Source organism: Perna viridis, chromosome 3 (assembly GCF_037379345.1).
Source record: "Perna viridis isolate PV_CMFRI_1.1 ecotype Kerala chromosome 3, ASM3737934v1, whole genome shotgun sequence".
Classification (NCBI taxonomy): Eukaryota; Metazoa; Mollusca; class Bivalvia; order Mytilida; family Mytilidae; genus Perna; species Perna viridis.
Window position 1 is genome coordinate 11,278,171 of NC_142447.1, and position 21,928 is coordinate 11,300,098.

The following is a 21,928-nucleotide window of genomic DNA, read 5'->3' on the forward strand; positions in this document are numbered from 1 at the left end:
AGTTTAACATGAACAAGTTGCATACAAAATGAGAATTTAAAACAATTTATAAATCATTGATGATTTATGTAAAATCCTACACCTTCACTTATTGTGTGAAACATATCACATCATATCAATGGATTTTTTTAGGATGAACTATACTTGTAGTTCAGAATCATGGTTACAGATAGATGTAGTTCAGAATAGTAATGGTACAACATATACATGTAGACCAGAATCATGGTTACAGATACATGTAGTTCAGAATAGTAATGGTACAACATATACATGTATACCAGAATCATGGTACAGATACATGTAGTTCAGAATAGTAATGGTACAACATATACATGTATACCAGAATCATGGTACAGATACATGTAGTTCAGAATAGTAATGGTACAACATATACATGTTGTATATGTATCCCAGAATCATGGTACATATTGAAGCTATTGGTCTTATACTGCTTATTTATAAAACAATGTCTTGGAAGAGTAATCAAGGGAACCAAGGTTATAGCGGTAATCAAAGAGTAATCAAGGGAACCAAGGTTATAGCGGTAATCAAAAGAATGTAATCCAGGGACAAAGACCAGACATGGAAAAAAGACATACACAACAAAGGACATAAAGTAACTAAAATCATACATACAAAGTAACAAAAGCAAATGATCAACTTGGACTCCACTTAAAACTGGGAGCATGGACCTGGTGATTAAACTAAAATTAAGATTAAACTAATTGTTGGTAAAATACTCTTTCAATCAAGAATGTTATAATAGAGGCTGATATCATATTACAGATGAATCTGGAAATATCATAAAAACATGAATAAAAAGTCATTTATAGGAAACCAAAATCATAAAAATGTAACAATCTTTGTGCCAAGTGTCAATATTTGGTACATAGACATGAGCTATAAATAGAAAATGTGATTTTTTTTCATAACTTTATGACAAACTGGCCAATAATTGTCAGTAAAGCATGTTTTCCTCCTCCTACAACCAGTATATAATTGACAAATAACATGGGATATATCAATGTTATAGAAATAATGTATGAATGGAAAAAGACATTTAACTTTTTAAAGTTATAACCAAGGCAATTGGTATGGTAACTCAGAATGAGTTGAGTAGTCTCATGGGTCAGGAGATCACAATCTTTATTTAAAATACTGTGAAAGTACTATTGTTCGTGGGGTACCAACTATCGTGGTTTTCGTGGGTAGGTGAAACCACTAAATTTGGTTCCCGATGAAAAGGAGACTTCCATTGATATGTGTACACTGATCACCACAAAACCACGAATTCAAGAATCCAAGAAATTGTGTTTCTTCCCTAATCCATGAGAATTAAAAAAACTTTCACAGTATAATTGGTCTTAAAGTAACAATTCATAACCAATGGTAAACTTTGGTAATGTTGGTAAATTTAGGGATGCCACACCTCCCAAAAAAAAGTCTACTTGCCAGGATACTTTATATATAAAAATAAAAAAAATGGGATTGAAATTTGAAAGATCATGTACATAAAATGATCTGATATTCATAAATGAAAAATTTCTAAGGAATTGAAGGTTTTCTGTTGAAATGTTTGTATGACTTTACTACATATCTTTGATTTAATCTTTGAAAGGTTTTCTTTACCGTTCAAGAGGAAAAATGATTTCCATAATGCATGAATTGGTTGGGTAAACATATTCTGGTCTACACATCTGTATATAAAAATGTACATTTGTTATGTTGGCTTTTTTTCCTGGACAATTTCAGGCATTAATACACATAAGGAGTATATAACTTTTAGGATTCCACAGATAAGCTATATACCAACAGGAATAAAATATTATTTTCTGTTTGGGCCTATAAGTAATGAACTTTAAAGGTACAGTATGCCTATTTTTAAGTTGAAAAAGAGCTTTCATGAACATACATATAGAATATCTAAAGTAAATTACAAAGAAGAGTCAAATCCAAAACAAATATTGAATGTCTCCATCATAAAAAAAAAAAAAAAAAAAAACGCCCTTATACAATAGTTTATCTAACTTTGATCAGGGTGTATTCAAATTTGTTCACAAAAAAATAGTCTCAAATTAGATCAATTAAAGACCATCAATCTAAATACCTCAATAACAAAATAGTTCACTTGATATCACTTGATTCTAAAATGTAAAGAAAGGAGACCTCATCTATTACTAATTTGGGTCCATAGAATAAATATTATATACACCCATGCTTATCAATAACATGTCCCATCAATCTCATCAACAATCATGGTTAGAAAAACATAAATATAGTCCAAATATATACCAAGCTCTCCTTTGAATAAAGAGAAAACAAAGGGTTTTATGACATGTGGTAGATTCTGTCAACATTTAATGGTCAACCAATGCCCTGTGGTCATCTTAACAAGTGGACGAAAAATATAAAATCCAGGTGTCACATGCTAACTGTACTGTGGGGGATATTGATAAGCTCAGTAATTAGTTGTACATCACTGTTAAATGAATTGATAATGTTTTTACAAGGATGATTATAGCCATTATTATGATCATTGCAGGTATTATTACCATATATGAAGACGGTTAAATGTGTTCTCCAGATTTAACTAATGTTTTATAAGAGCTATAAAGCCTAATTGTTCTTTGTTGGGGGTGTGTTTTACCCACATCCATGACACATTTATACTGTAATTTTATATATTATTGTCATTATTGAATGTGATATTTACAATGAAAAGAAAAACAGTATTTCTTATTTCTTTGACAACATATAACCTTTAAAATCATTACATGCATTTTACTTAAAAAACAAGATCTTTCTTCATTATTGTTGTACAGTGGAATAAATTGAGAAAGAAATTTCGTTTCTTATTTTAAATGATAGAATATAAAAGAAACATGATAGAATATGTTTCTTATTTCTAACAATGTCATGACTGCTTTAGTAAGATCTAATACTTCTTATCATGATAAACATTGTTTATGCTGAAAAATCACGACTGCCAAAAAAACCTATACAATATTATGTTATCATATTTACCACAGATAATCTCATTATCAAGTATGATATATGCCTAAAAAAGAAATTATCTAAAGCAGCTGATAATGTAATAAATCAAACCATACACCCACATCATTCCAGGTAAAAATAAAATGATGGTTTGGGGGTTATTAACATCCTCAGATAAATAATTAATACTCTTACACAATGAAATCAGAATCTGGAAGGTCTCTGTTAAACATTGCATCCAATGACACATTTTAGTATAACCTTCATCCAAACAAAAACATTCCCTATTTCTCAAAATCTGAATTGCTGAGTCTATAAGCTGAATCCCACAATCCAGCTTTTTTAGGTCAACATCAAGTAAAATCATCCAAAAAAAAAGTTTGAATGAAAAATATGGACCAATGGACTGACATTTGGACAGAATTATAACAATTATAACAACCCAGACTTCACCTTATGTCATGATAAGAATTTAACCTCACTTTGTTGATGAATAATGAAGTTTAATTTTTGATATAAAAATGAATAGGTATAAATTGAACTGTAGGATGGTGTTTATTAAGGTATAAAATAGCCCCAATCAATTTATGAGCTTAATATGTCTATTAACCAACATGATATATGAATTCAGGAACCTACATGTGTTTTGGTCACTTATCATGCATTTACATCCACACAAATGACCATCAGCCATAAACACATGTCATTACAATATGTGGTTAAATGTTGTTTTTTGATGGTCATCTTAATTTGGTAACATCAAAGGCCGAAGGCCAATCTGATATGTTTACAATGCATTTTATGGTTATCAATAAATGTAACTAATTGTCACAATACTGAGATAGATGTCTCTTACCCTGATAGCTTATTAAGATAAGAAACAAATAATAAACAAACAATTCATGAAGCAATCAAAAACATGTAAATCCTTTTATGAGAAATTATCCCCCTTTGATTACATAACTGAAGCCATAAATCCTCTTTTTATTACCAATATTGATCAGATAAAATTGAAATTAAATACTGCTAACTACATAGTAAATGAGTTGATTTAGAATTTTAGCTAATAAGGTGGTATGATCTTTTGAGGGGATTTCTCTTTGATACATAACTGGCTAATTCATGTTTACAACTTCATAAAACTTGCATTTGCCCTTGTCAAAGCAATATGACATTAAACTGCTTAGTAAAATCTTTGATTTGTTTGTGAAATTTGGAGTTTTGCAAAAATTGTTGAAAAAGAAACAGAATTATTTTTTCTTGATCCCCAACTTTCTACATTCACACTTAACAGCTATTATCAATCTGTTCAAGATAATTTCTACTACTTTACAATGTGATTAAACAATTACAAAATATTTACCATTCTTATTCCTTTTTTCTAGGAGCAGCATCCACTTCTCGTTATTTTATCCACAAAAATACCATTGTCACCTTAAAGAAAAAAACACAAAATCAATCTCAGTTTCACATTTCAAAACTACATTTTCGATATTTTTGGTTTTGAGTACTTCTTGCATACAACTGGTTTTTTGAGACTGAATGTTTGGTTCTTACACTACTGTTGAGAAGTTACTCCATTTAACATGTGTACTGAATAGTAAAATTTGCAATATATATTTTTTTTGTATTTGGAAACCAATGGGTCAATGATACTGCTAATTGATCATAGGTCCTCAATATCTGACCACAAGGTCTACTTCATATATCATTTACAGAAATTCGCCTTGGCACAAATTTTGAAAAACTTGAAATATTTGATCTAATGAGTCTCCTTTGACATACTCTGGTGGAACTTATCGTGCTGGATTTAGTTTCATATTTCAGTTTTTTTTGTTTTGACTACTTCTTGTATACAATTTATTTTTTGAATCTTGAACTTCTGAAGTATTTGGTTTTAATGCTGCTGATAAGAGGTTAAAACATGTGTACAGCATACTGAAATTTTCAATACTTATATGATAGGTTTTTTTTATATTAAATTAAGTTCAAAATGTTCTTTTCGCCTTTAAAAATTGAAAGACAAATAGTTCTTTCGTGTACATGGGAAGAATTTGAGACTCATTTAAATAAATAAGAATTCTGCATTAGAGAGTTTACAGAGCATCAAAGTATCACTAACATATGGACTTTTTTTCATTATTTCTAAGTGACCCTTAAATTCAAAATATTCCTTCCTTTACATCCAGGAAAATAAAACTTGAACGGTAAGTACTAAGTACATTCGGATATCCTACAAAGTACCTCCATGTACAGATTTAATCAAATGTTTGAATGAAAATAGATTGTTCTTTTCTCCTTGAACTTTGACCTTAATTGAATCATTATGACAAAGGTACTTAATCATTTCCTTGTATGTAACGGAAATCATGCAAAAATTGTAATATTTGATGTTCAGCATGCATATGTTGTAATGGAAAACTTTATTTTGAACTTTCCATCTTGCCTTTCAATGTGCATGTTGTATTAATGAAATGAACTAAATAAAATATCAAGAGATAGAAATCAGCTGGGGCAATAAAGTAATAGATGCATGCTGAGTGCAGCTTAAAATTTTCACCAAAAAAAATGTATACAGAGGTGTTGCATAAATCAATAATATAAGTAAGCTTGACTTATTTTCCATTAAACAAAATTGGTTTCCGCATACAGTGTAAAGCCAAATATTTCCACATGACCTGTTTTCCATATAAATGGGTCGATGGAGAGAGAATCAGTAAGACAGACAGACAGACAGACAGACAGACAAAAGGACATGGAAGTATACTTCCTGAGAAATTGACTAATTTGATATACTGACTACCGCCTCAATTCCTGTTGGTACATGTATCTTAAACATGATTATAAAACCAGTAATAAACACCTGAGCCTGTATACTTCTCATCAATCACCAAAGACAGAACACTTGGTTTCAGTTTTTTTTTTCAACCTGTTATGCCAAATCATTAACATTTTACATGTTACTACTACTAATGAATCAGATAATGATAAATCAGGATATCTGACTTTGTCTGATTCTGTATACACATCCAGTCAAGATTTTCTCTCATTCTAAGCTGGTAATAAAAGTAACCGCTGGCAGTGATTCAATACCTGAGTGATGATCCCCCATTTTACATTTTCCAAAAAGAAATCATGGGAGAAACTGATTCTCCTTCAGCCAATTTTTAATGTTTCTCCACTTTCTATAGTAAAATGCTAAAAATCTTAATTTTACCATCTTGAGTAGAGTAATAATTCAGACCTGACTCATTATTGTTAGTGAAGGAGAGAAATCTATGCTCACTCTTGGGACTACAAAGCTATGGAAATGATATGTTAAAGTTTCTCTGTACTAGCTTTCTGGTGGTTATGTGCTATGTCATGTCTCCCATTTTATGACACTGTGCCTGAAGTATATATGGCAAAAAAAACTTTTAAAAATGAAACAGTTTTATTCATTAAAACAATTTAAGTACCAGTCCATATAAAATTCAGATACTTCCCATGTCACTGAACAAACAATGCTTTTCCACTCTATATAAGCTCTACGTTCACACTACGATAATCTTTGCTGTATTAAAATCTGTATTTTGGAAAAACCATACATTCATCTCCCATTAAAATCAACCAAAATCAAACCAAATCAAACCAAATCAAGAAGGATAACTCTTGCAAATTGCCATGTTCATACATAATCTATATAACTTTTACTAATTCTAAAAGGTGAAAGAACCAAATGACAAAGTAAGACTGGAACTGTGGTCTGTAACCATCAATGATTTAGAAACTTAAGTGAATATGTTGGGTTTTTAAATGCATAAATCACCTCTTGTCTTATTTTTGATAAAGACTGCTACTTAATTGTTACATTTATAAAGTTGCAGGGACTTTGATTATATATCTTTAAGCAACAATATTTTTTTCCGGGGACTTTTATAGGGCATGTGAATTTTTATGCACAGCATTAATAGTTGGAAATATGTAAATATCATTAATGAACTCTTTAAGTATAAAGCATAATCAATGATAACATCAAGCAGTATGTAATGACCTTGGTTATTACCGGTGGTCTAATCTCAGTTTAGTTTGTCTTGGCTGCTGGGCTGTCATGGAAACATTGCATCAGACTGTTATTCATTCATAAGATCTTAATCAAGCAGTATAAGGGCTCTTATTCCAGGAAACTAATATGTTTTCAGAGCTTTTTTCAGACAAGTGGCAAAAAATTTGATTACACATCACAAGCTAGACAGTTCCAATTTTGATAAGTGCTTAAACATGAAAATACCATAATCTATGAAAGCACCATAAAAGTCAGTACAAATATCAGATTACATAACATTCTTCAAAACCAAAATGAGCAAAAAACAGGATACACTGCATACGATATCAATCTATAAAGAATTGCTGCATGGCTGAATGCAAAGATTATCAATTTTCTACTTGCCAGCATCTCTGAAATTGCAGAGATTGTAAATAATCCTAGAATCTTTCATCTTGCACTGTCAGTGCTACATACAATATTCTGTCACTCTATACATTAAAAAGAAGGATGAGACCAAATAGGATTTTTTAAATAAAAAAAAATGTAGAAGTATAGTCATTTACATAAAATAATGGCAACAATTCTTCATTACAGGTACCTAACATTATACAGTTTAATAGGAAGAAATGAATTGGTATCATTATGTAGTTTTTTTTCCATAGTGGCTTAGTTACCTTAGTTACAGTGAGCAATAACAAATATGAAAAAATGACCATGTGACATGTACATGTAGTATTATAATCTTATTTTGAAAATCAGTATTTCCCAAGTTCACATTTCTGAAGCACTAAGTGATATATACACAACACTAAGAAAGATCAAATGTTAAGATTAAAAAACAAGGAGTCAAAGATCAAGTTACCATAGTACGCAACACACCATCTCATGGTGATAAATTCATATATCATATCATTAGATTAAAAATACCTTTTTTGTATATGCATTATAAGCATTTGTTTGAACCCTATATCGGAACGCATCTCTAGACTTATATCACATACCCTATATGGAATCCCTTCAAGAACCATACTTAAAGTATAGTTAAAATATATGATATAATGAACCTGACATATCATCTTAAGCCCTATATCACTCCAGAGGCTAGTGTCCCTTGGGCTGATATAGGTATATTGGGTTGATACCACATGTGATACAGATTTTGACATGTAATATACAATTTATATCATATATTTATATACCTCTTTTTGTACATTCTATGGGACTGTTTAAATCCTTTATCATTTACCCTATATCCATATCCTTTATCACACACCTTGATCTATATTGCATACCCAGTATATCACACTCCTAGACCTATATGACATTCCCTATGAAGCACCACTATACAGAACACACTTGGAGTACATGTATAGTTAAAATATATGATACAATGTACATAAAATGTCGAAATCTGTATCATATACACTGTATCAACTCATCCCATGGGACGGTGGCTCTTTGGTTGACACAGGAGTCTCACATTGTATGTGATACAGATTTTGGCATGTAATATTCAGTATATATTGAAGGCCTCGGTAAAATGACTGAAATTTTATATACCAGACCATACAACAGTATATTAAATTGACCTTGAGAAGAAAGGTCAAAATCACTTAAAAGACATCACGTTAGATAACATACTCACTTACAGTGATTCATCCATATACAGGGGTAGATCCAGGATTTTAGGTTAGGGGTGTAAACAGAATTAAAGCTGTAGCAAAGTGAGGCAAGATAATTTTTGGAGGTAAAATCTACATAAAATTAAGGTTTCATGCTACTAAAAAAATGTAACATATCTTTAGAAGGCATACACCCATCACACCTTCCTAATGATCTGTGTAGAAAGTAGAATGGAGTGTTGTTAGATCTTACATGCAGTAACTGAATGGAACAATTGATAGGTCTAAGTTTAATTGACTGGAAGGTATTTATTGTCGGAGTTAGAAATAGTAGCCTGCCCTGCAGCCAGAGACTGGCTATTTTTTGGCAGGGCTGGCTAATTTTAGCAAAAATCTTTATAGCCATATAGTAAATATATTGAATAATTGTATTTAGGACTGGCTATAATTTGAGCGAATTTCCTACCCTGTATTACTGTTTACACTACTTCACACACCAAAGATCTGAAGAACAAGTATAAAGGACACACAAATAAGGTTATTGACAAAGTTTGGTATGAGAAGAATAAGTAGGAGATATAAATATTTAAACAAAATGTTCTCTGTTTTGAAGGGTAGACATAAATATTAAGATAATTACAAATCTCTAAAAAGATTATGTTGAGATGATTCTGGATTATATCAAAACTTAAACCTGAAGCTACACATGTTGCTATGCTAGGTCATATAATACCCCACTCCAAGTAGTTAAATTAAATTTAAAAACATTCCAATCAAAGGCTGGCAAGACAATTCTCATTTTCATAATTCAATGACTAATAAATTCCAACTTCTACCTGATTTTTTATTTGGAAGCAACCAAAATTTTGTGACAGCATTTTTTTCTAACTAACCTGGAATGTGATTTGAACTATAACATTCATTTGTTGAGAAGTGAAGGAATTATCCTTAGATAAGACTGGTTATCTAGAATTTTTCTTTGAAGGAATTCTGAATTTGCCATGGACAAACTTTAGAGGTCTAAATGAAATCTGCTTGGAGGATCACGTTCTACCATACAACATACAACATGACACATTTTGGATGCATTCACAGCTATTTATCAAACATCTACTTTAAAAAATTAGGTCTAAAAACAGGTCAGACATGAATGATGTTTGTTTCATGTGTAACTTTGGGCCATTGTCTAGATCTACTACATATAACCTTTAGTAAGTTATGTAGTCAAAAGATTAAAGATTAATGGAGAACACCAGCTATGAGGTCTGCCAAGATTGGGCTCGGGTGAAACATTTTCTTACTTTACCTATGTGCAATTTTTATCCCGTCAATACTACACATTCGTGGTTGTCTTGCAACCAGAAAAAAAGGAAAATATACCTCGATAACATGCTTGTATGCTTACAAAACAACATTTACATGTAAAAACAGTGACTTTACAGCTTTTGCACTAACAAGACATGTATTTCTCATCATGCAAATACCATTTTTTAACAAAATATAGCATCTTTATGAGGCACAGGTTAAAACTCCTCATTAATTACATGTCTAGAAGGACAATCCCTCCATATCTTGTCACCAGTAAGGTTAACCAACTAAAATGAGTAAAACTGAAAGTATATGTCTTTATTAACAGTCTTTATAAAAATCAGACAGGAGGTGATTCATGCATGTCAAAAACCCACCAAATTCATTTTTATTTCATATTTATTTCTTATTTAGAACCAGTAACAGACCACATAAACAATATTAGTTCTTCATTTGGATGTTGCCCTTCTGAGATAAAATTTGTGTAGATTGTACATGAAATCAGCATTTTGAATTAGTTAGTGTTCTTGATTTTGGTTGATTTGGTTGGTTTTCTCAAAAATACAGATCTAAATACAGAAAAAACTATCATCACATAAAAATATAGCATATATGTAGACCAAAATTTCATTGTTTTTTCCATGGATTTTTCTATATCATGAATCACCTTACCATAGGCAGGGTCTGAAATTTATATGGACTGGTACTTAAGTACACTAATCTTATTACATCACTGAATACATGTAATGGAAATTATTTGTTTCTGTCATATAAATCAAGTTAAGTTCAGAATACCAGTACATATTATGGTCCTAATAATCTGGCACAAGTTCAAGAAATTTCATAGTAAAATCAATTCCTACCTTTTGTATCATTAAGTTTAGTTACAGTATTGTGGGTAGTTTCATGAGTTTTTTTCAGAAGTAATACTTTAAAAGTTTAGTTGAAGAGCAAAATAAAGGTCACTAAATTTTTGACACAAAAATGCATACATTTCGTAAATTTCACCGTGAAAATGGAAAAGAGCACTAAACTTTAGTACCCTTCTCTATAGAACAAATGCCAAATTTGGTACCTCAAGAAAATAAAAGCTCACAAAGAGAATACACCAGCTTCAAATGAAGTTAAATATATAACCCACTAGTAAAATCTCCCTTTGGAGTCCTCTGACAGCAACTATATTTCTTTATGCACATATACATATGATGCCCAACATTCCTATAAAGTTTCATAAAAAATCTCTTTAGAAGTTTTGGAGAAGTTGCACTTATGAAATTTTAAACCGTTAAAACGTTAAACCCTGAAGTTGGATTATCTCTCTTAGAAGTCCTCTCAAGTAGTTAGATTCCTTCATGCATATCTACATATGATACCAAACATTCCTAATGAATTTTTATCAAAATCCCTCAAGCAGTTTAGAAGCAGTTGTTCTTATGAGGTATTATCATGTAAAACCCTTCAGGTGAATTATCTCCCTTTGGAGTACTCCAACATTAACTATATTCCTTCATGTACATCAACATAAGATGCCCAACATTCCTATAAAGTTTCATCTAACTCAGGTCTCACTAACCACTTCTAACGTTTCCATTACTTTACATGTTAAAAAAGTAATTTTCAAAGTCTCACTGTGAATTCCAAGGACAAATGACATCTTAAAGTTGCATACCGTTGCGAAGCTTGGAAAATAAGGCTTCCAAAATCATTATGCTAATGGTACGATGATTGTAGAAATTCTTCACAAAATTTACTTGAATAAATAATACTGAAAATCCACATTTTCACCTGTTCTGCTAACTGACAGCATGGAGGCAAATTACTCACACATGTAAACAATATTCATACACTTTTGTAGTTAATTACATATATGATTTTAAAGTACACATTCTCAGCTTTATTTTGACTACTTTTAATCATAATACACACAAATAATGCACTTACAATGCATATGTCTAGGTTCAGTGTGTTTTTGGTACTACATAGGGGGGTGGCCATTTGACCCGGAAGTGGTTAGTGAGACCTCACTTGAGTGGTTTTCAATGAAATGCACTTACGAGGTTTCAACATGTAAAACCATTAAGTTTTATTATCTTCCTTTGGAGTCTTTGACAATAAATGCATTCCTTCGTGAACATCTGGGTATAATGCCCAACCATCCTATAAAGTTTTATCCCAATACCATGAGTGGTTTAGGAGGAATTGCACATCTTTTTTAACATCTAAAAATTTGGAGTTGGATTATCTCCCTTTGGAGTTCACTATCAGTAACTTTATTCCTTCATAAACATCTTCAAATGATGTCCAACTTACATGTGAAATTTCATTAAAATCTACAGAGTGGTTTAGGAGGAGTTGCCCTTACAAGAAATGTGGACATATGGGGTGATTCCTATATCTACCCCCCCCCCAAAAAAAAAAAAAAAAACTGTTTGAAGTGGGGTATATTTAGGATGTAGCCATAAAAATTGCAAAGAAAATCAGAAAACAAAGAAAATGTCCTGGGTCATATACACTTCAAAAACAAGTACATATATATACATGTAATTACACATGTACTGGTTATTTGTGCATACATGTATAACTTCAGTAAACACAAACAAGGCCTGTTGTTAAACCATATTATCTTCTATACAACCAATATAAATTTCTGTTCTATTTCCAGGACTACTTTTCTTCACCTTTGCTTACGAAATGGTTGAAGATCAGTTGGGATTAAACCCAAAGCTAATTCAATAAACTGGCATTTACATTAATCTTAATCCACAGAAAGATCATTTGAAGCAATGAAACAAAAAAATATCATTAAGTTCATTTATTTCAATTAGACCACAAAAACTTCTGTAAATAAAGATCCAAAGAAGCTTTTAATTTAATCTTGCCATCAAGTGATGATTCCATTCACAGATAAGTTCTGAACTAATCAAACTGGTCATCGTACCTTACTAAATCCTGTATATTGTTTTAGTTTTGTTTTTTGAGTTGTAAAGAACAGGGAAAAAATTGGTAGCGCATTATTACATAAATACTTTATATTTGGTTGAATGCAGTGAATTAAAATATAAGTTAATTTCTCTTTTACCAGATACTGTTGGTATGTTAGTTAAGTAAAACATTGGAAGGAGTAATAAAGTGAACCAAGATTCCAGCGGAAATCAAAAGAATGTAATCAAGGGACCAAGACCAGACACTGAAAACAGACAAACACAACAAAGAACATAAAATAACCAAAATAATACATGTACCTACAAAGAAACAAAAGTAAATGAACAATTCAGACTCCACTAAAAACTGGGACCATGGACCAGGTGCACCGGTAGGGTAAGTTTCCTCTGCTTTTCTAGAAACACACACAGAGCTGCTCATAAAAAGTCAAACCCAGGGTAGATGAAAGAGGAAAGGAAAAGTATGACATGTTGAATAAACCAGTTGTCATAGTGCAGATGGATACACTAATAATCCAGGAATTCATGATGAGGACCATAAAACTTCTGTAGTGATGACTTCAATCTTGTAGCAACGTAAGTACCTACCAATAAACCTACCAATAAACAGTGAACCATTTTCACTAAATAAAGAAGAAAATACACTGTATAGATTTCAACTTAGGCCAAAATAATTTGCTTGTTGCCTGCTACCCTCTTTTTATAGCCTTACCACTAAGTTTTTGTGCAAAATAAAAGAACATTTTCTAAATACAAAACAAAAGCATCATTAAGAGTTGAACCCAAAAAAGACAGCACGCAGGTTTCCTATATTTTGTAAAACACTCTAAATTCCTTCCCAAAATGAACGCTGTCCAAACAAAATAAAACTAAACAAGTACATTGGTATATCAAGTAATACAGTTTCGACAGTTTGGCAAAATATGGTATGATTTCTAAAGAAAATTCCAATTATCTGGACCATTATCTGATTTAGAACACAGCAATGCCAAAATAAATGACTTTTTCCAATCTCTATATTACCACATTGCTGAGACAAAGTTTCCTATCAACGAAAATAATGAAGATTTACATAGAGAGAAAATTGTATTCATTTGATTAATGGTTAAATTAGCCACACTTTAGAAATACAAATATAATGTTATCAAAAAGTGTCACTGCTTCCTACTAAGAACGCAGTAGGAATTTATCGACACTAAATCTTCAATTTGCAGCTAATTGGAACAGCAGCTGCTTTGACAACATCATTGGTCCAATGGCTGTAGGGTGACAGAGTAGACATATTGCATTCTGGGAATTAAATGATGACAGATACATCACAATCAATATGATTGATTTGTTACCATGAGGTGTTGTTCACAAAGTCTTATATTTGAAAATTAAAAAAAGAACAAAAAAATTTCAATAAGTTATACTTGGCATTATTTACAAAATACATGTTAGTGATAAGTGGTCTGTAAATGGTATTGTTTGTATTACACATGTAATTTAAGTAATGTCCAAGGCTCAAAAGTTCAAAAAAAAATTGGCAGAGGCTTTTCCAAACTTCTTAAGGAAGCTTCTTTTTATTGACTGCTTAAGTAAGTCTGTAACTAAATATAAACATTGTACAGAAGCCAAAACAAAGTTAACATCAAATATAAAGCAAATAGTATTACAATGAAATTAAATCTTCTTATTGGCTCTCTCTAAAACGAGCCAACAAACTTCAGACAAATAGAAATGCTGGATGAAAAGGTGCTTAAAAAGATTTAAAACTTGGTCTTAAATCCACTGGTTGAAAGGAAACTGACCCAAAGGCGTTGAATGGATCTATAACACTAAGCACAATATAGTTACAACTTAACCAAATAGTCTAATACAAGATTTGGTTGCTAGATTTAGTCATTATCATACAGAACATGTATGGGTATTGTTTGAAAAGGAAATTATTAACCAGCTATATAAAATACAATTGAAATTGTCCATTCAATTCTATGTAATCATGACAAATCAGAATTAAAAACAGAATCAATAAGGAAAACTAGGAAAAATATGGAAAAACAAACACAATACGGGCAAAACAGGCTTAGGCCTAGTATGTGAATCATGGCCAAATATGTAATATATATGCCAAATAAAAAAGAACCTTTTTGACCTGGATTCATAGAAACATTACAGTAACAGTAGCACAAACATTAGCACAAACATTACAGTAACAGTAGCACAAACTACAGTAATAGTAGCACAAATATTACAGTAACAGTAGCACAAACAAGCTACTTTAAAACAACTATACTTGCGAAAACAGCCTTTCTGGAAAACATGAGAATTGAGCACATATGTTGGAATGACCATAAACCACAAAATTCAGCCAACCAGTACATTATGCCAACAAACTAACATAGGGATTGAAACCATGGATTCTCTCAACATCATTCAAACATTTCAAGTTATATTTCCTTTGAAAACATATTATTGGCAAAATATAGGTCTCACTAACCACTTCTAACGTTTCCATTACTTTACATGTTAAAAAAGTAATTTTCAAAGTCTCACTGTGAATTCCAAGGACAAATGACATCTTAAAGTTGCATACTGTTGCGAAGCTTGGAAAGTAAGGCATCCAAAATCATTATGCTAATGGTACGATGATAGTAGAAATTCTTCACAAAATTTACTTGAATAAATAATACTGAAAATCCACATTTTTACCTGTTCTGCTAACTGACAGCATGGAGGCAAATTACTCACACATGTAAACAATATTCATACACTTTTGTAGTTAATTACACATATGATTTTAAAGTACACATTCTCAGCTTTATTTTGACTACTTTTAATCATAATACACACAAATAATGCACTTACAATGCATATGTCTAGGTTCAGTGTGTTTTTGGTACTACATAGGGGGGTGGCCATTTGATCTGGAAGTGGTTAGTGAGACCTTGAAAACATTTTATGAGTTTTTATGTTTTTTTTTTTTTTTACATTTTATGAAAGCTTGTGGTATTGTGAGACTAATAAGACCAAAACTATTAAAATCAGACACAGGACTACAAAGAAATGGTCATTTTTATATCATGCCCCTCAGTGATATTTCCTCTAAATTACTAAAAAATTACAATTTTAACTAACTTGTCACACCAAATTGATACCTATGATAATTCAAGAAGTTGTAATAGTAAATATCATTTATCATTATGAAAAAAGAACAGATTTCAACAATTTATATGATACCTATTTCATTACTGTGTGATTCTAAGTCTGTGCTGTGCGACTATTTGAGTACTTTGAATATCCCAAGTAGTGACGTTGTGTATTTCATGGATGACGTCAAGTTATGAGTCACTGTTACTGATAATAATCTTGTTGCTATGTTGTTTTTTAAAATACCTTGCACAATGCACCTCTTTTTATATAGCCAGATTACCAATATCACAATACTGATTTTATGGGAAAATGGAAATAATGACCAGGAAAGGCAATTTTCCTCAAATTATGCATTTCTCTGAAATATGCCGTAATTTAATTTATGGTCCCACTAACCACTTCTAACGTTTCCATTACTTTACATGTTAAAAAAGTAATTTTCAAAGTCTCACTGTGAATTCCAAGGACAAATGACATCTTAAAGTTGCATACCGTTGCGAAGCTTGGAAAGTAAGGCATCCAAAATCATTATGCTAATGGTACGATGATTGTAGAAATTCTTCACAAAATTTACTTGAATAAATAATACTGAAAATCCACATTTTTACCTGTTCTGCTAACTGACAGCATGGAGGCAAATTACTCACACATGTAAACAATATTCATACACTTTTGTAGTTAATTACATATATGATTTTAAAGTACACATTCTCTGCTTTATTTTGACTACTTTTAATCATAACACACACAAATAATGCACTTACAATGCATATGTCTAGGTTCAGTGTGTTTTTGGTACTACATAGGGGGTGGCCATTTGACCCAGAAGTGGTTAGTGAGACCATATGGAAAACATGTGTTTCTTGCCCCTTTTTGGTCCCTCAATCCCAGCCTTCTTTCTGCAGTATACAATTTGACTTATAGTCAAGTTAATGTGTGGACATCAGGAAAATGCATGTTTGGTCCTTGTTTGGCCCATCATTCCTCCACATCTCAAGTCACATCCAAAAAATCAATCCTAGCCTTCCTTTAGTTGTCTTGCATTTAATGGTACAATTTCAAAGAGATCCATTTGCCAATGACAAGATATTGTCTGAACATTAGAAAAATGCCTGTTTCTGACATATTTGACCCCTCATTCCTAAACAATTAAAGTCATAACCCCCAAAATGGATCCCAGCTTTCCATTTGTGGTATGGCACCTTTCGGCACAATGTCATAAAGATCCATACACATACAATCAAGTTAATGTCCAGACATTAAATGTCTATAGGGGATTACCAAAAATTTAAGTTGTCACATAAAAAAACAAAGAAAATTACAACTGCAAATCAATCCATGTTTTTCAGTCTCCATAGAGCTGAGAAGGAGTGAACCTCTGATCAAATATAGTTTATTAATAAAATCATAACCAATATCTACACTAATGAGTTACATCTGACAGTATCCTATACTAAATTAAACAACTTAAGATGATAAGTGCAAGTCTACAATTGATTAAGAATTTTCACACAGATTGTGATTGGATTCTTCCTTGCATGTTCTTTGAAATATGAGCCTAATTTGGTGCAAATCCTTATATGTTTACTTTAAATCAACTTTGTATTCTTGTTCTCACAAATAGGGGTGTACTAAATAGTTCAAATACTTTCACAGTTTCTTTCATAATACAATCTGTCAAAATCCATCTTTTAAACTAAACTGTGCACTCCTGGTATTTTCAAAATAGAAAATCACAATGTCACAAATTTTGTAGCCAAGTTTTACTGTGTAATATTGACACTTTTTCATTTTTTAAGGTTCAGTGAACATGTCAACTTGAAGTGCTGCCAGCTTGATGAGACCAACTGTTGATAGGGGACAATAAGGCTTTACAAACCTCCAAATTTCCCCCCTGGTGCTCCACAATGGAGGTAAATTTCCATGTATTATCATATACCCATCTTATGTAAAGTAACTGGTGAGTGAGTATTGACATCTTATTTTAGAATGAATCAGATTTCATCTTAAAAACTATGGTACATCGATCAATGTCACAACCAAGTATCAAAACATTCTTTAAAAAACATTTATAAAAATTAAAAAGAATATCAAGTTTCTTTTTTTTTTCTCCAGTGCAATGTGTAAAACACTAATTCCAAACATTTTACAATATCATCTGAGGACATATCAATATCCAGTGTACCATTTTTTATTTTCTTCTTTTTGCTTTACAGTGTTAACTATGACATCTGTTGTATCTGATGCAGTGTGAAGGATTTTTGCCCCAAAATTTTTATTCCAGATGACAAATCTATGTAGGATAAAACCCTATCACTGAAATAACAGGCAATATCATAAAATAAAATTATTTGGCAGTTGAAAAGTAATTTTTCTCTTCAGTTGGATTCTGTCTAGACTTGCTACATGTCCCTCTTTATCATATATATATGACACAGAAAATCTATGTAATTAAACCTCTCTGATAACACCTCTACTAATTTGTAGGATTTTCTTTTAAATAAATTATAGGATTATTATTCTTGTTTTAAAATCTTGAACCAACATTAGTAGATTTGCTATCTGAGGGATACATGCAATACATGCAATCAATAAACTTTTCATATATTCTTTAATATAAAGAGGGGGACTTGTAGCAAGTCTAGGGTCAGTCCTTACTTACTGTTACAAACTGTCCAAAACAAAAAACAAAAAAAAAACCAAATAGAAACTTTTTTTAAATAAAAACAAATGATCAATCAACTTGCACAACAGTTCCACTATATCCTACATCAATTGGCAATCTTTAACCCACCATGGTTCTTTCCTACAATTAACTTTTATCTCAAATACTAGAGGCAATGACCCATAATTTATCAATTAATGGTTTAAGTGCATTTTCAAAAAAGTAAAGAAAGAGGTTTTAGAAGTAAACAAAGTGACAGCAAATGAACATGAATTAGTTTACTGACTTCTTAACAAAAAAGTATTGATTATGAAATAAATGAAATAATTATAATCATTGAGGTACCTACTAAGCATGGTTGTTGGTCAATTTCAAAAGCAAAGATCATAGTGTCATACACTTATTTAAGTATTAAATTATTAAAACCACATTGCATGTCTAGGTAGATCTCCAATAAATTTCCCTTGTACAGTTTCATACCATAAAATGAAAAAAAATAAGAAAAAGGAAGTCAACAGGATGTGACACATTTAAACTCAGTGAAATATATATTCCTAAACTAAAAAAGAGAATTAAATGAGAATAGAAACTAAATCAAATTTAGTTGCAGGAAATACATATAAAAAAATAAATTATGTTATACATTCTTGTACTGAGTACTATTGGTTCAGGAAAAAAGAACTATTATCTCACTGTAAATCTCTTGTCTCCTGTCTATATATGTACAGACACTGATATACTCACATGTGTAGCAATAATGATATCTTTGATACTTTATTTAAAACTTGTACCAATATGTAAAAATCCAAATGTTTACCAAACCTTTTATTTCAATGGAGAAATCATGGATGCATTTTATGTATATTCCACAGAAGGAGGGCACATAAAGTGAGAATAAATGTTGTACTTATCATAAGAGAATACTTGCTAATGTAACATGAAGTAAATACTTCTTAAAATGGTTTGTAAGAGAATCAACCATTTACCATACCATGGTTTTGGCCTAGTTATTAGTACAATACCATGCCATAAATGACACCAAACACTTTAATATGATATGAAAATATTCCTTTTTTTCAGATTACATATCATGCAGGTTCTTGTACCAGTATTTATGCTAATTATAGTGCATTGTAAATTTTTACTTTGTATTATCAACACAAATATATCATTCCAAAAAGAACCATCATTTATTCTATCTATCACCCTTCATATAATTTAAATCAATTTGCTAAATACTTATAAAGAGCCATTAGACAATTTCTGAATCATACAATATATGGTTAAGAAGGAAAAAAAAATGTTCCTAACGAATCATCACTAGTTCAAATCTATGATTTGTTAATAACATAATTACTGATCATAGATAGATTATCCTGACACCCCATTCATAGCAATCACCCAGAACCACTATTGGCCCTGCGTAGTAGTCAAAGTGGCGGCAAACCAAGTTGGTAAAGTCATTGTCATCTGCACTTTAAACACCCAGATTGAATTTCTCACATACAGATAGGATTCCCTATATCAAATATCATGAGTGTCAAATTTTCAAAAGACCTGGTAAAATATACATCCGATTTCATTTAGTAATGAAAGGGTGACAATACCTACGAAGTGTGTCTCAGTAAAGGAAGGTAACAGAGTTATAGAGTTGCGATTGTTTGCTTTCAATTACAATCTGTCATCAATCAATCACATCTAAGTTAAACTACACGTCCAAGAATATTTTTGCTCATAAAGAGTAATGTATGATTACAGTCAATTTCAATTTTTATACTGACGATAGTATGTAAAATATCTCAACAAGCACTAGAGCGCGAGTAGAGATATTCCACATACTATTGTCAGTATCAAAATCGAAAGTAACTATTATATTCTGTTTATAGGTAATTTTATTATTGTATTTTTAGTCGTTTAATCTTTTAGCATTTATACTACAAAATGTACTTTATCAGACAAAAAAGTGTGACACACACTGTTGTTGTGTGATGTTATATCTAAAGAAGTCCTGATGACATCCCAATTTATCGATATCTTGTCATATATGAGACAGAAATATATATGTCAACAAGATCAATGAAAAAAATCACAGATTACAGATAAACAGGCAATTTTTATCTTTTCATCAACTTAACTAATTCTTTGGAATCAGTGTTTTAAATAAATAAATATATTTGGTCAATAATTTGTTTAAAATAGCTTTGTCAATGTCTTCCATTATCTATAAGTATCAGGTGGTTGAATGGGTTAACTCTGGCATTCTACAAGCTGGGGTTGTCAGGCCATAATATGGAAACAAACTACAGTAGTGCACTATGTTGGAAAAGATGCCAAGTTCCTCGCATGTCTAAGAACTTTGCGGTATTCGACCGGAGTAGGTGCCGACCCTACCCACCTCTCCCTATTACCAGTGGCAATCAAAATTTGCTGACCCTATTATTCCTGTGTCCCATCCTATTTTCCATTTCATCATCATTTATGTTCCACCAGATATAACTGAAATATTGCTGCTTGGGCATTAAACACCAATCAATCAATCAATCAATCTATTAGCAAAAACAAATCAAGGGTTTAAAGTCAGCATAAATGTAGGATTCATATGATAAGGTTTTCTCTGAAGGAAAATATTTTCAAAATGGTTCCTATTATGACGAGAGAACTTTCATAAATAACAAAGGTAAATACGCCAAAATAATATATTTCAATTAAAAAGAAGATACATTTTTTATTCAGAAATAAAATGTCATGAGCCATTTTTCAATTTGACAAATCATTTGTACATGCCATATATAACTGTGTAGTACATTTTCCATATAAGATTGTAAATGTCCTTTAAAACACCAATTTTGAACAAAGTACTCTATACACACTGAATGTCATTTACAAAGCAAACATAAAAGGACCCACAAAATGTTAAATGCCATATGTGGCATACAAAGGCCGAAACGATTAATGATACAATAGATAGCCAGCAGATACACTTTCTGCTTTCTTACATGATATTATTGTGTTAATGAAATATTGGTATTATTGTTATAGATTGGCACATTAGCATTGCTTAGTTTCCATGAAGAAAATATTTACACAAGAGACAAAAATTGGTAGAATAGGAATTAAGTGTCACATGACAAAACAAGTATAAAAGACCATAATATGGAAAACCTGAACGCAAACTATAGTAGTGCACTGTGTTGGAAAAGATGCCACGTTCCTCACATGTTTAAGAACTCTGTGG

The 21,928-nt window shown here is 31.3% G+C and overlaps 1 protein-coding gene across 1 annotated transcript in view; it reads right to left on the reverse strand.

Moving 5' to 3' along the window:
- Window positions 1–4,379, reverse strand: part of LOC148620993 (semaphorin-1A-like) — a 52,625-nt gene extending 48,246 nt beyond the window's left edge. Inside the window, exon 1 of the mRNA XM_088574957.1 lies at window positions 4,358–4,379. The gene's annotated coding sequence lies outside the window, so the exon portion shown is untranslated. The remainder of the gene's footprint in view (window positions 1–4,357) is intronic.
- Between the last annotated feature and the right edge of the window lie 17,549 nt (window positions 4,380–21,928).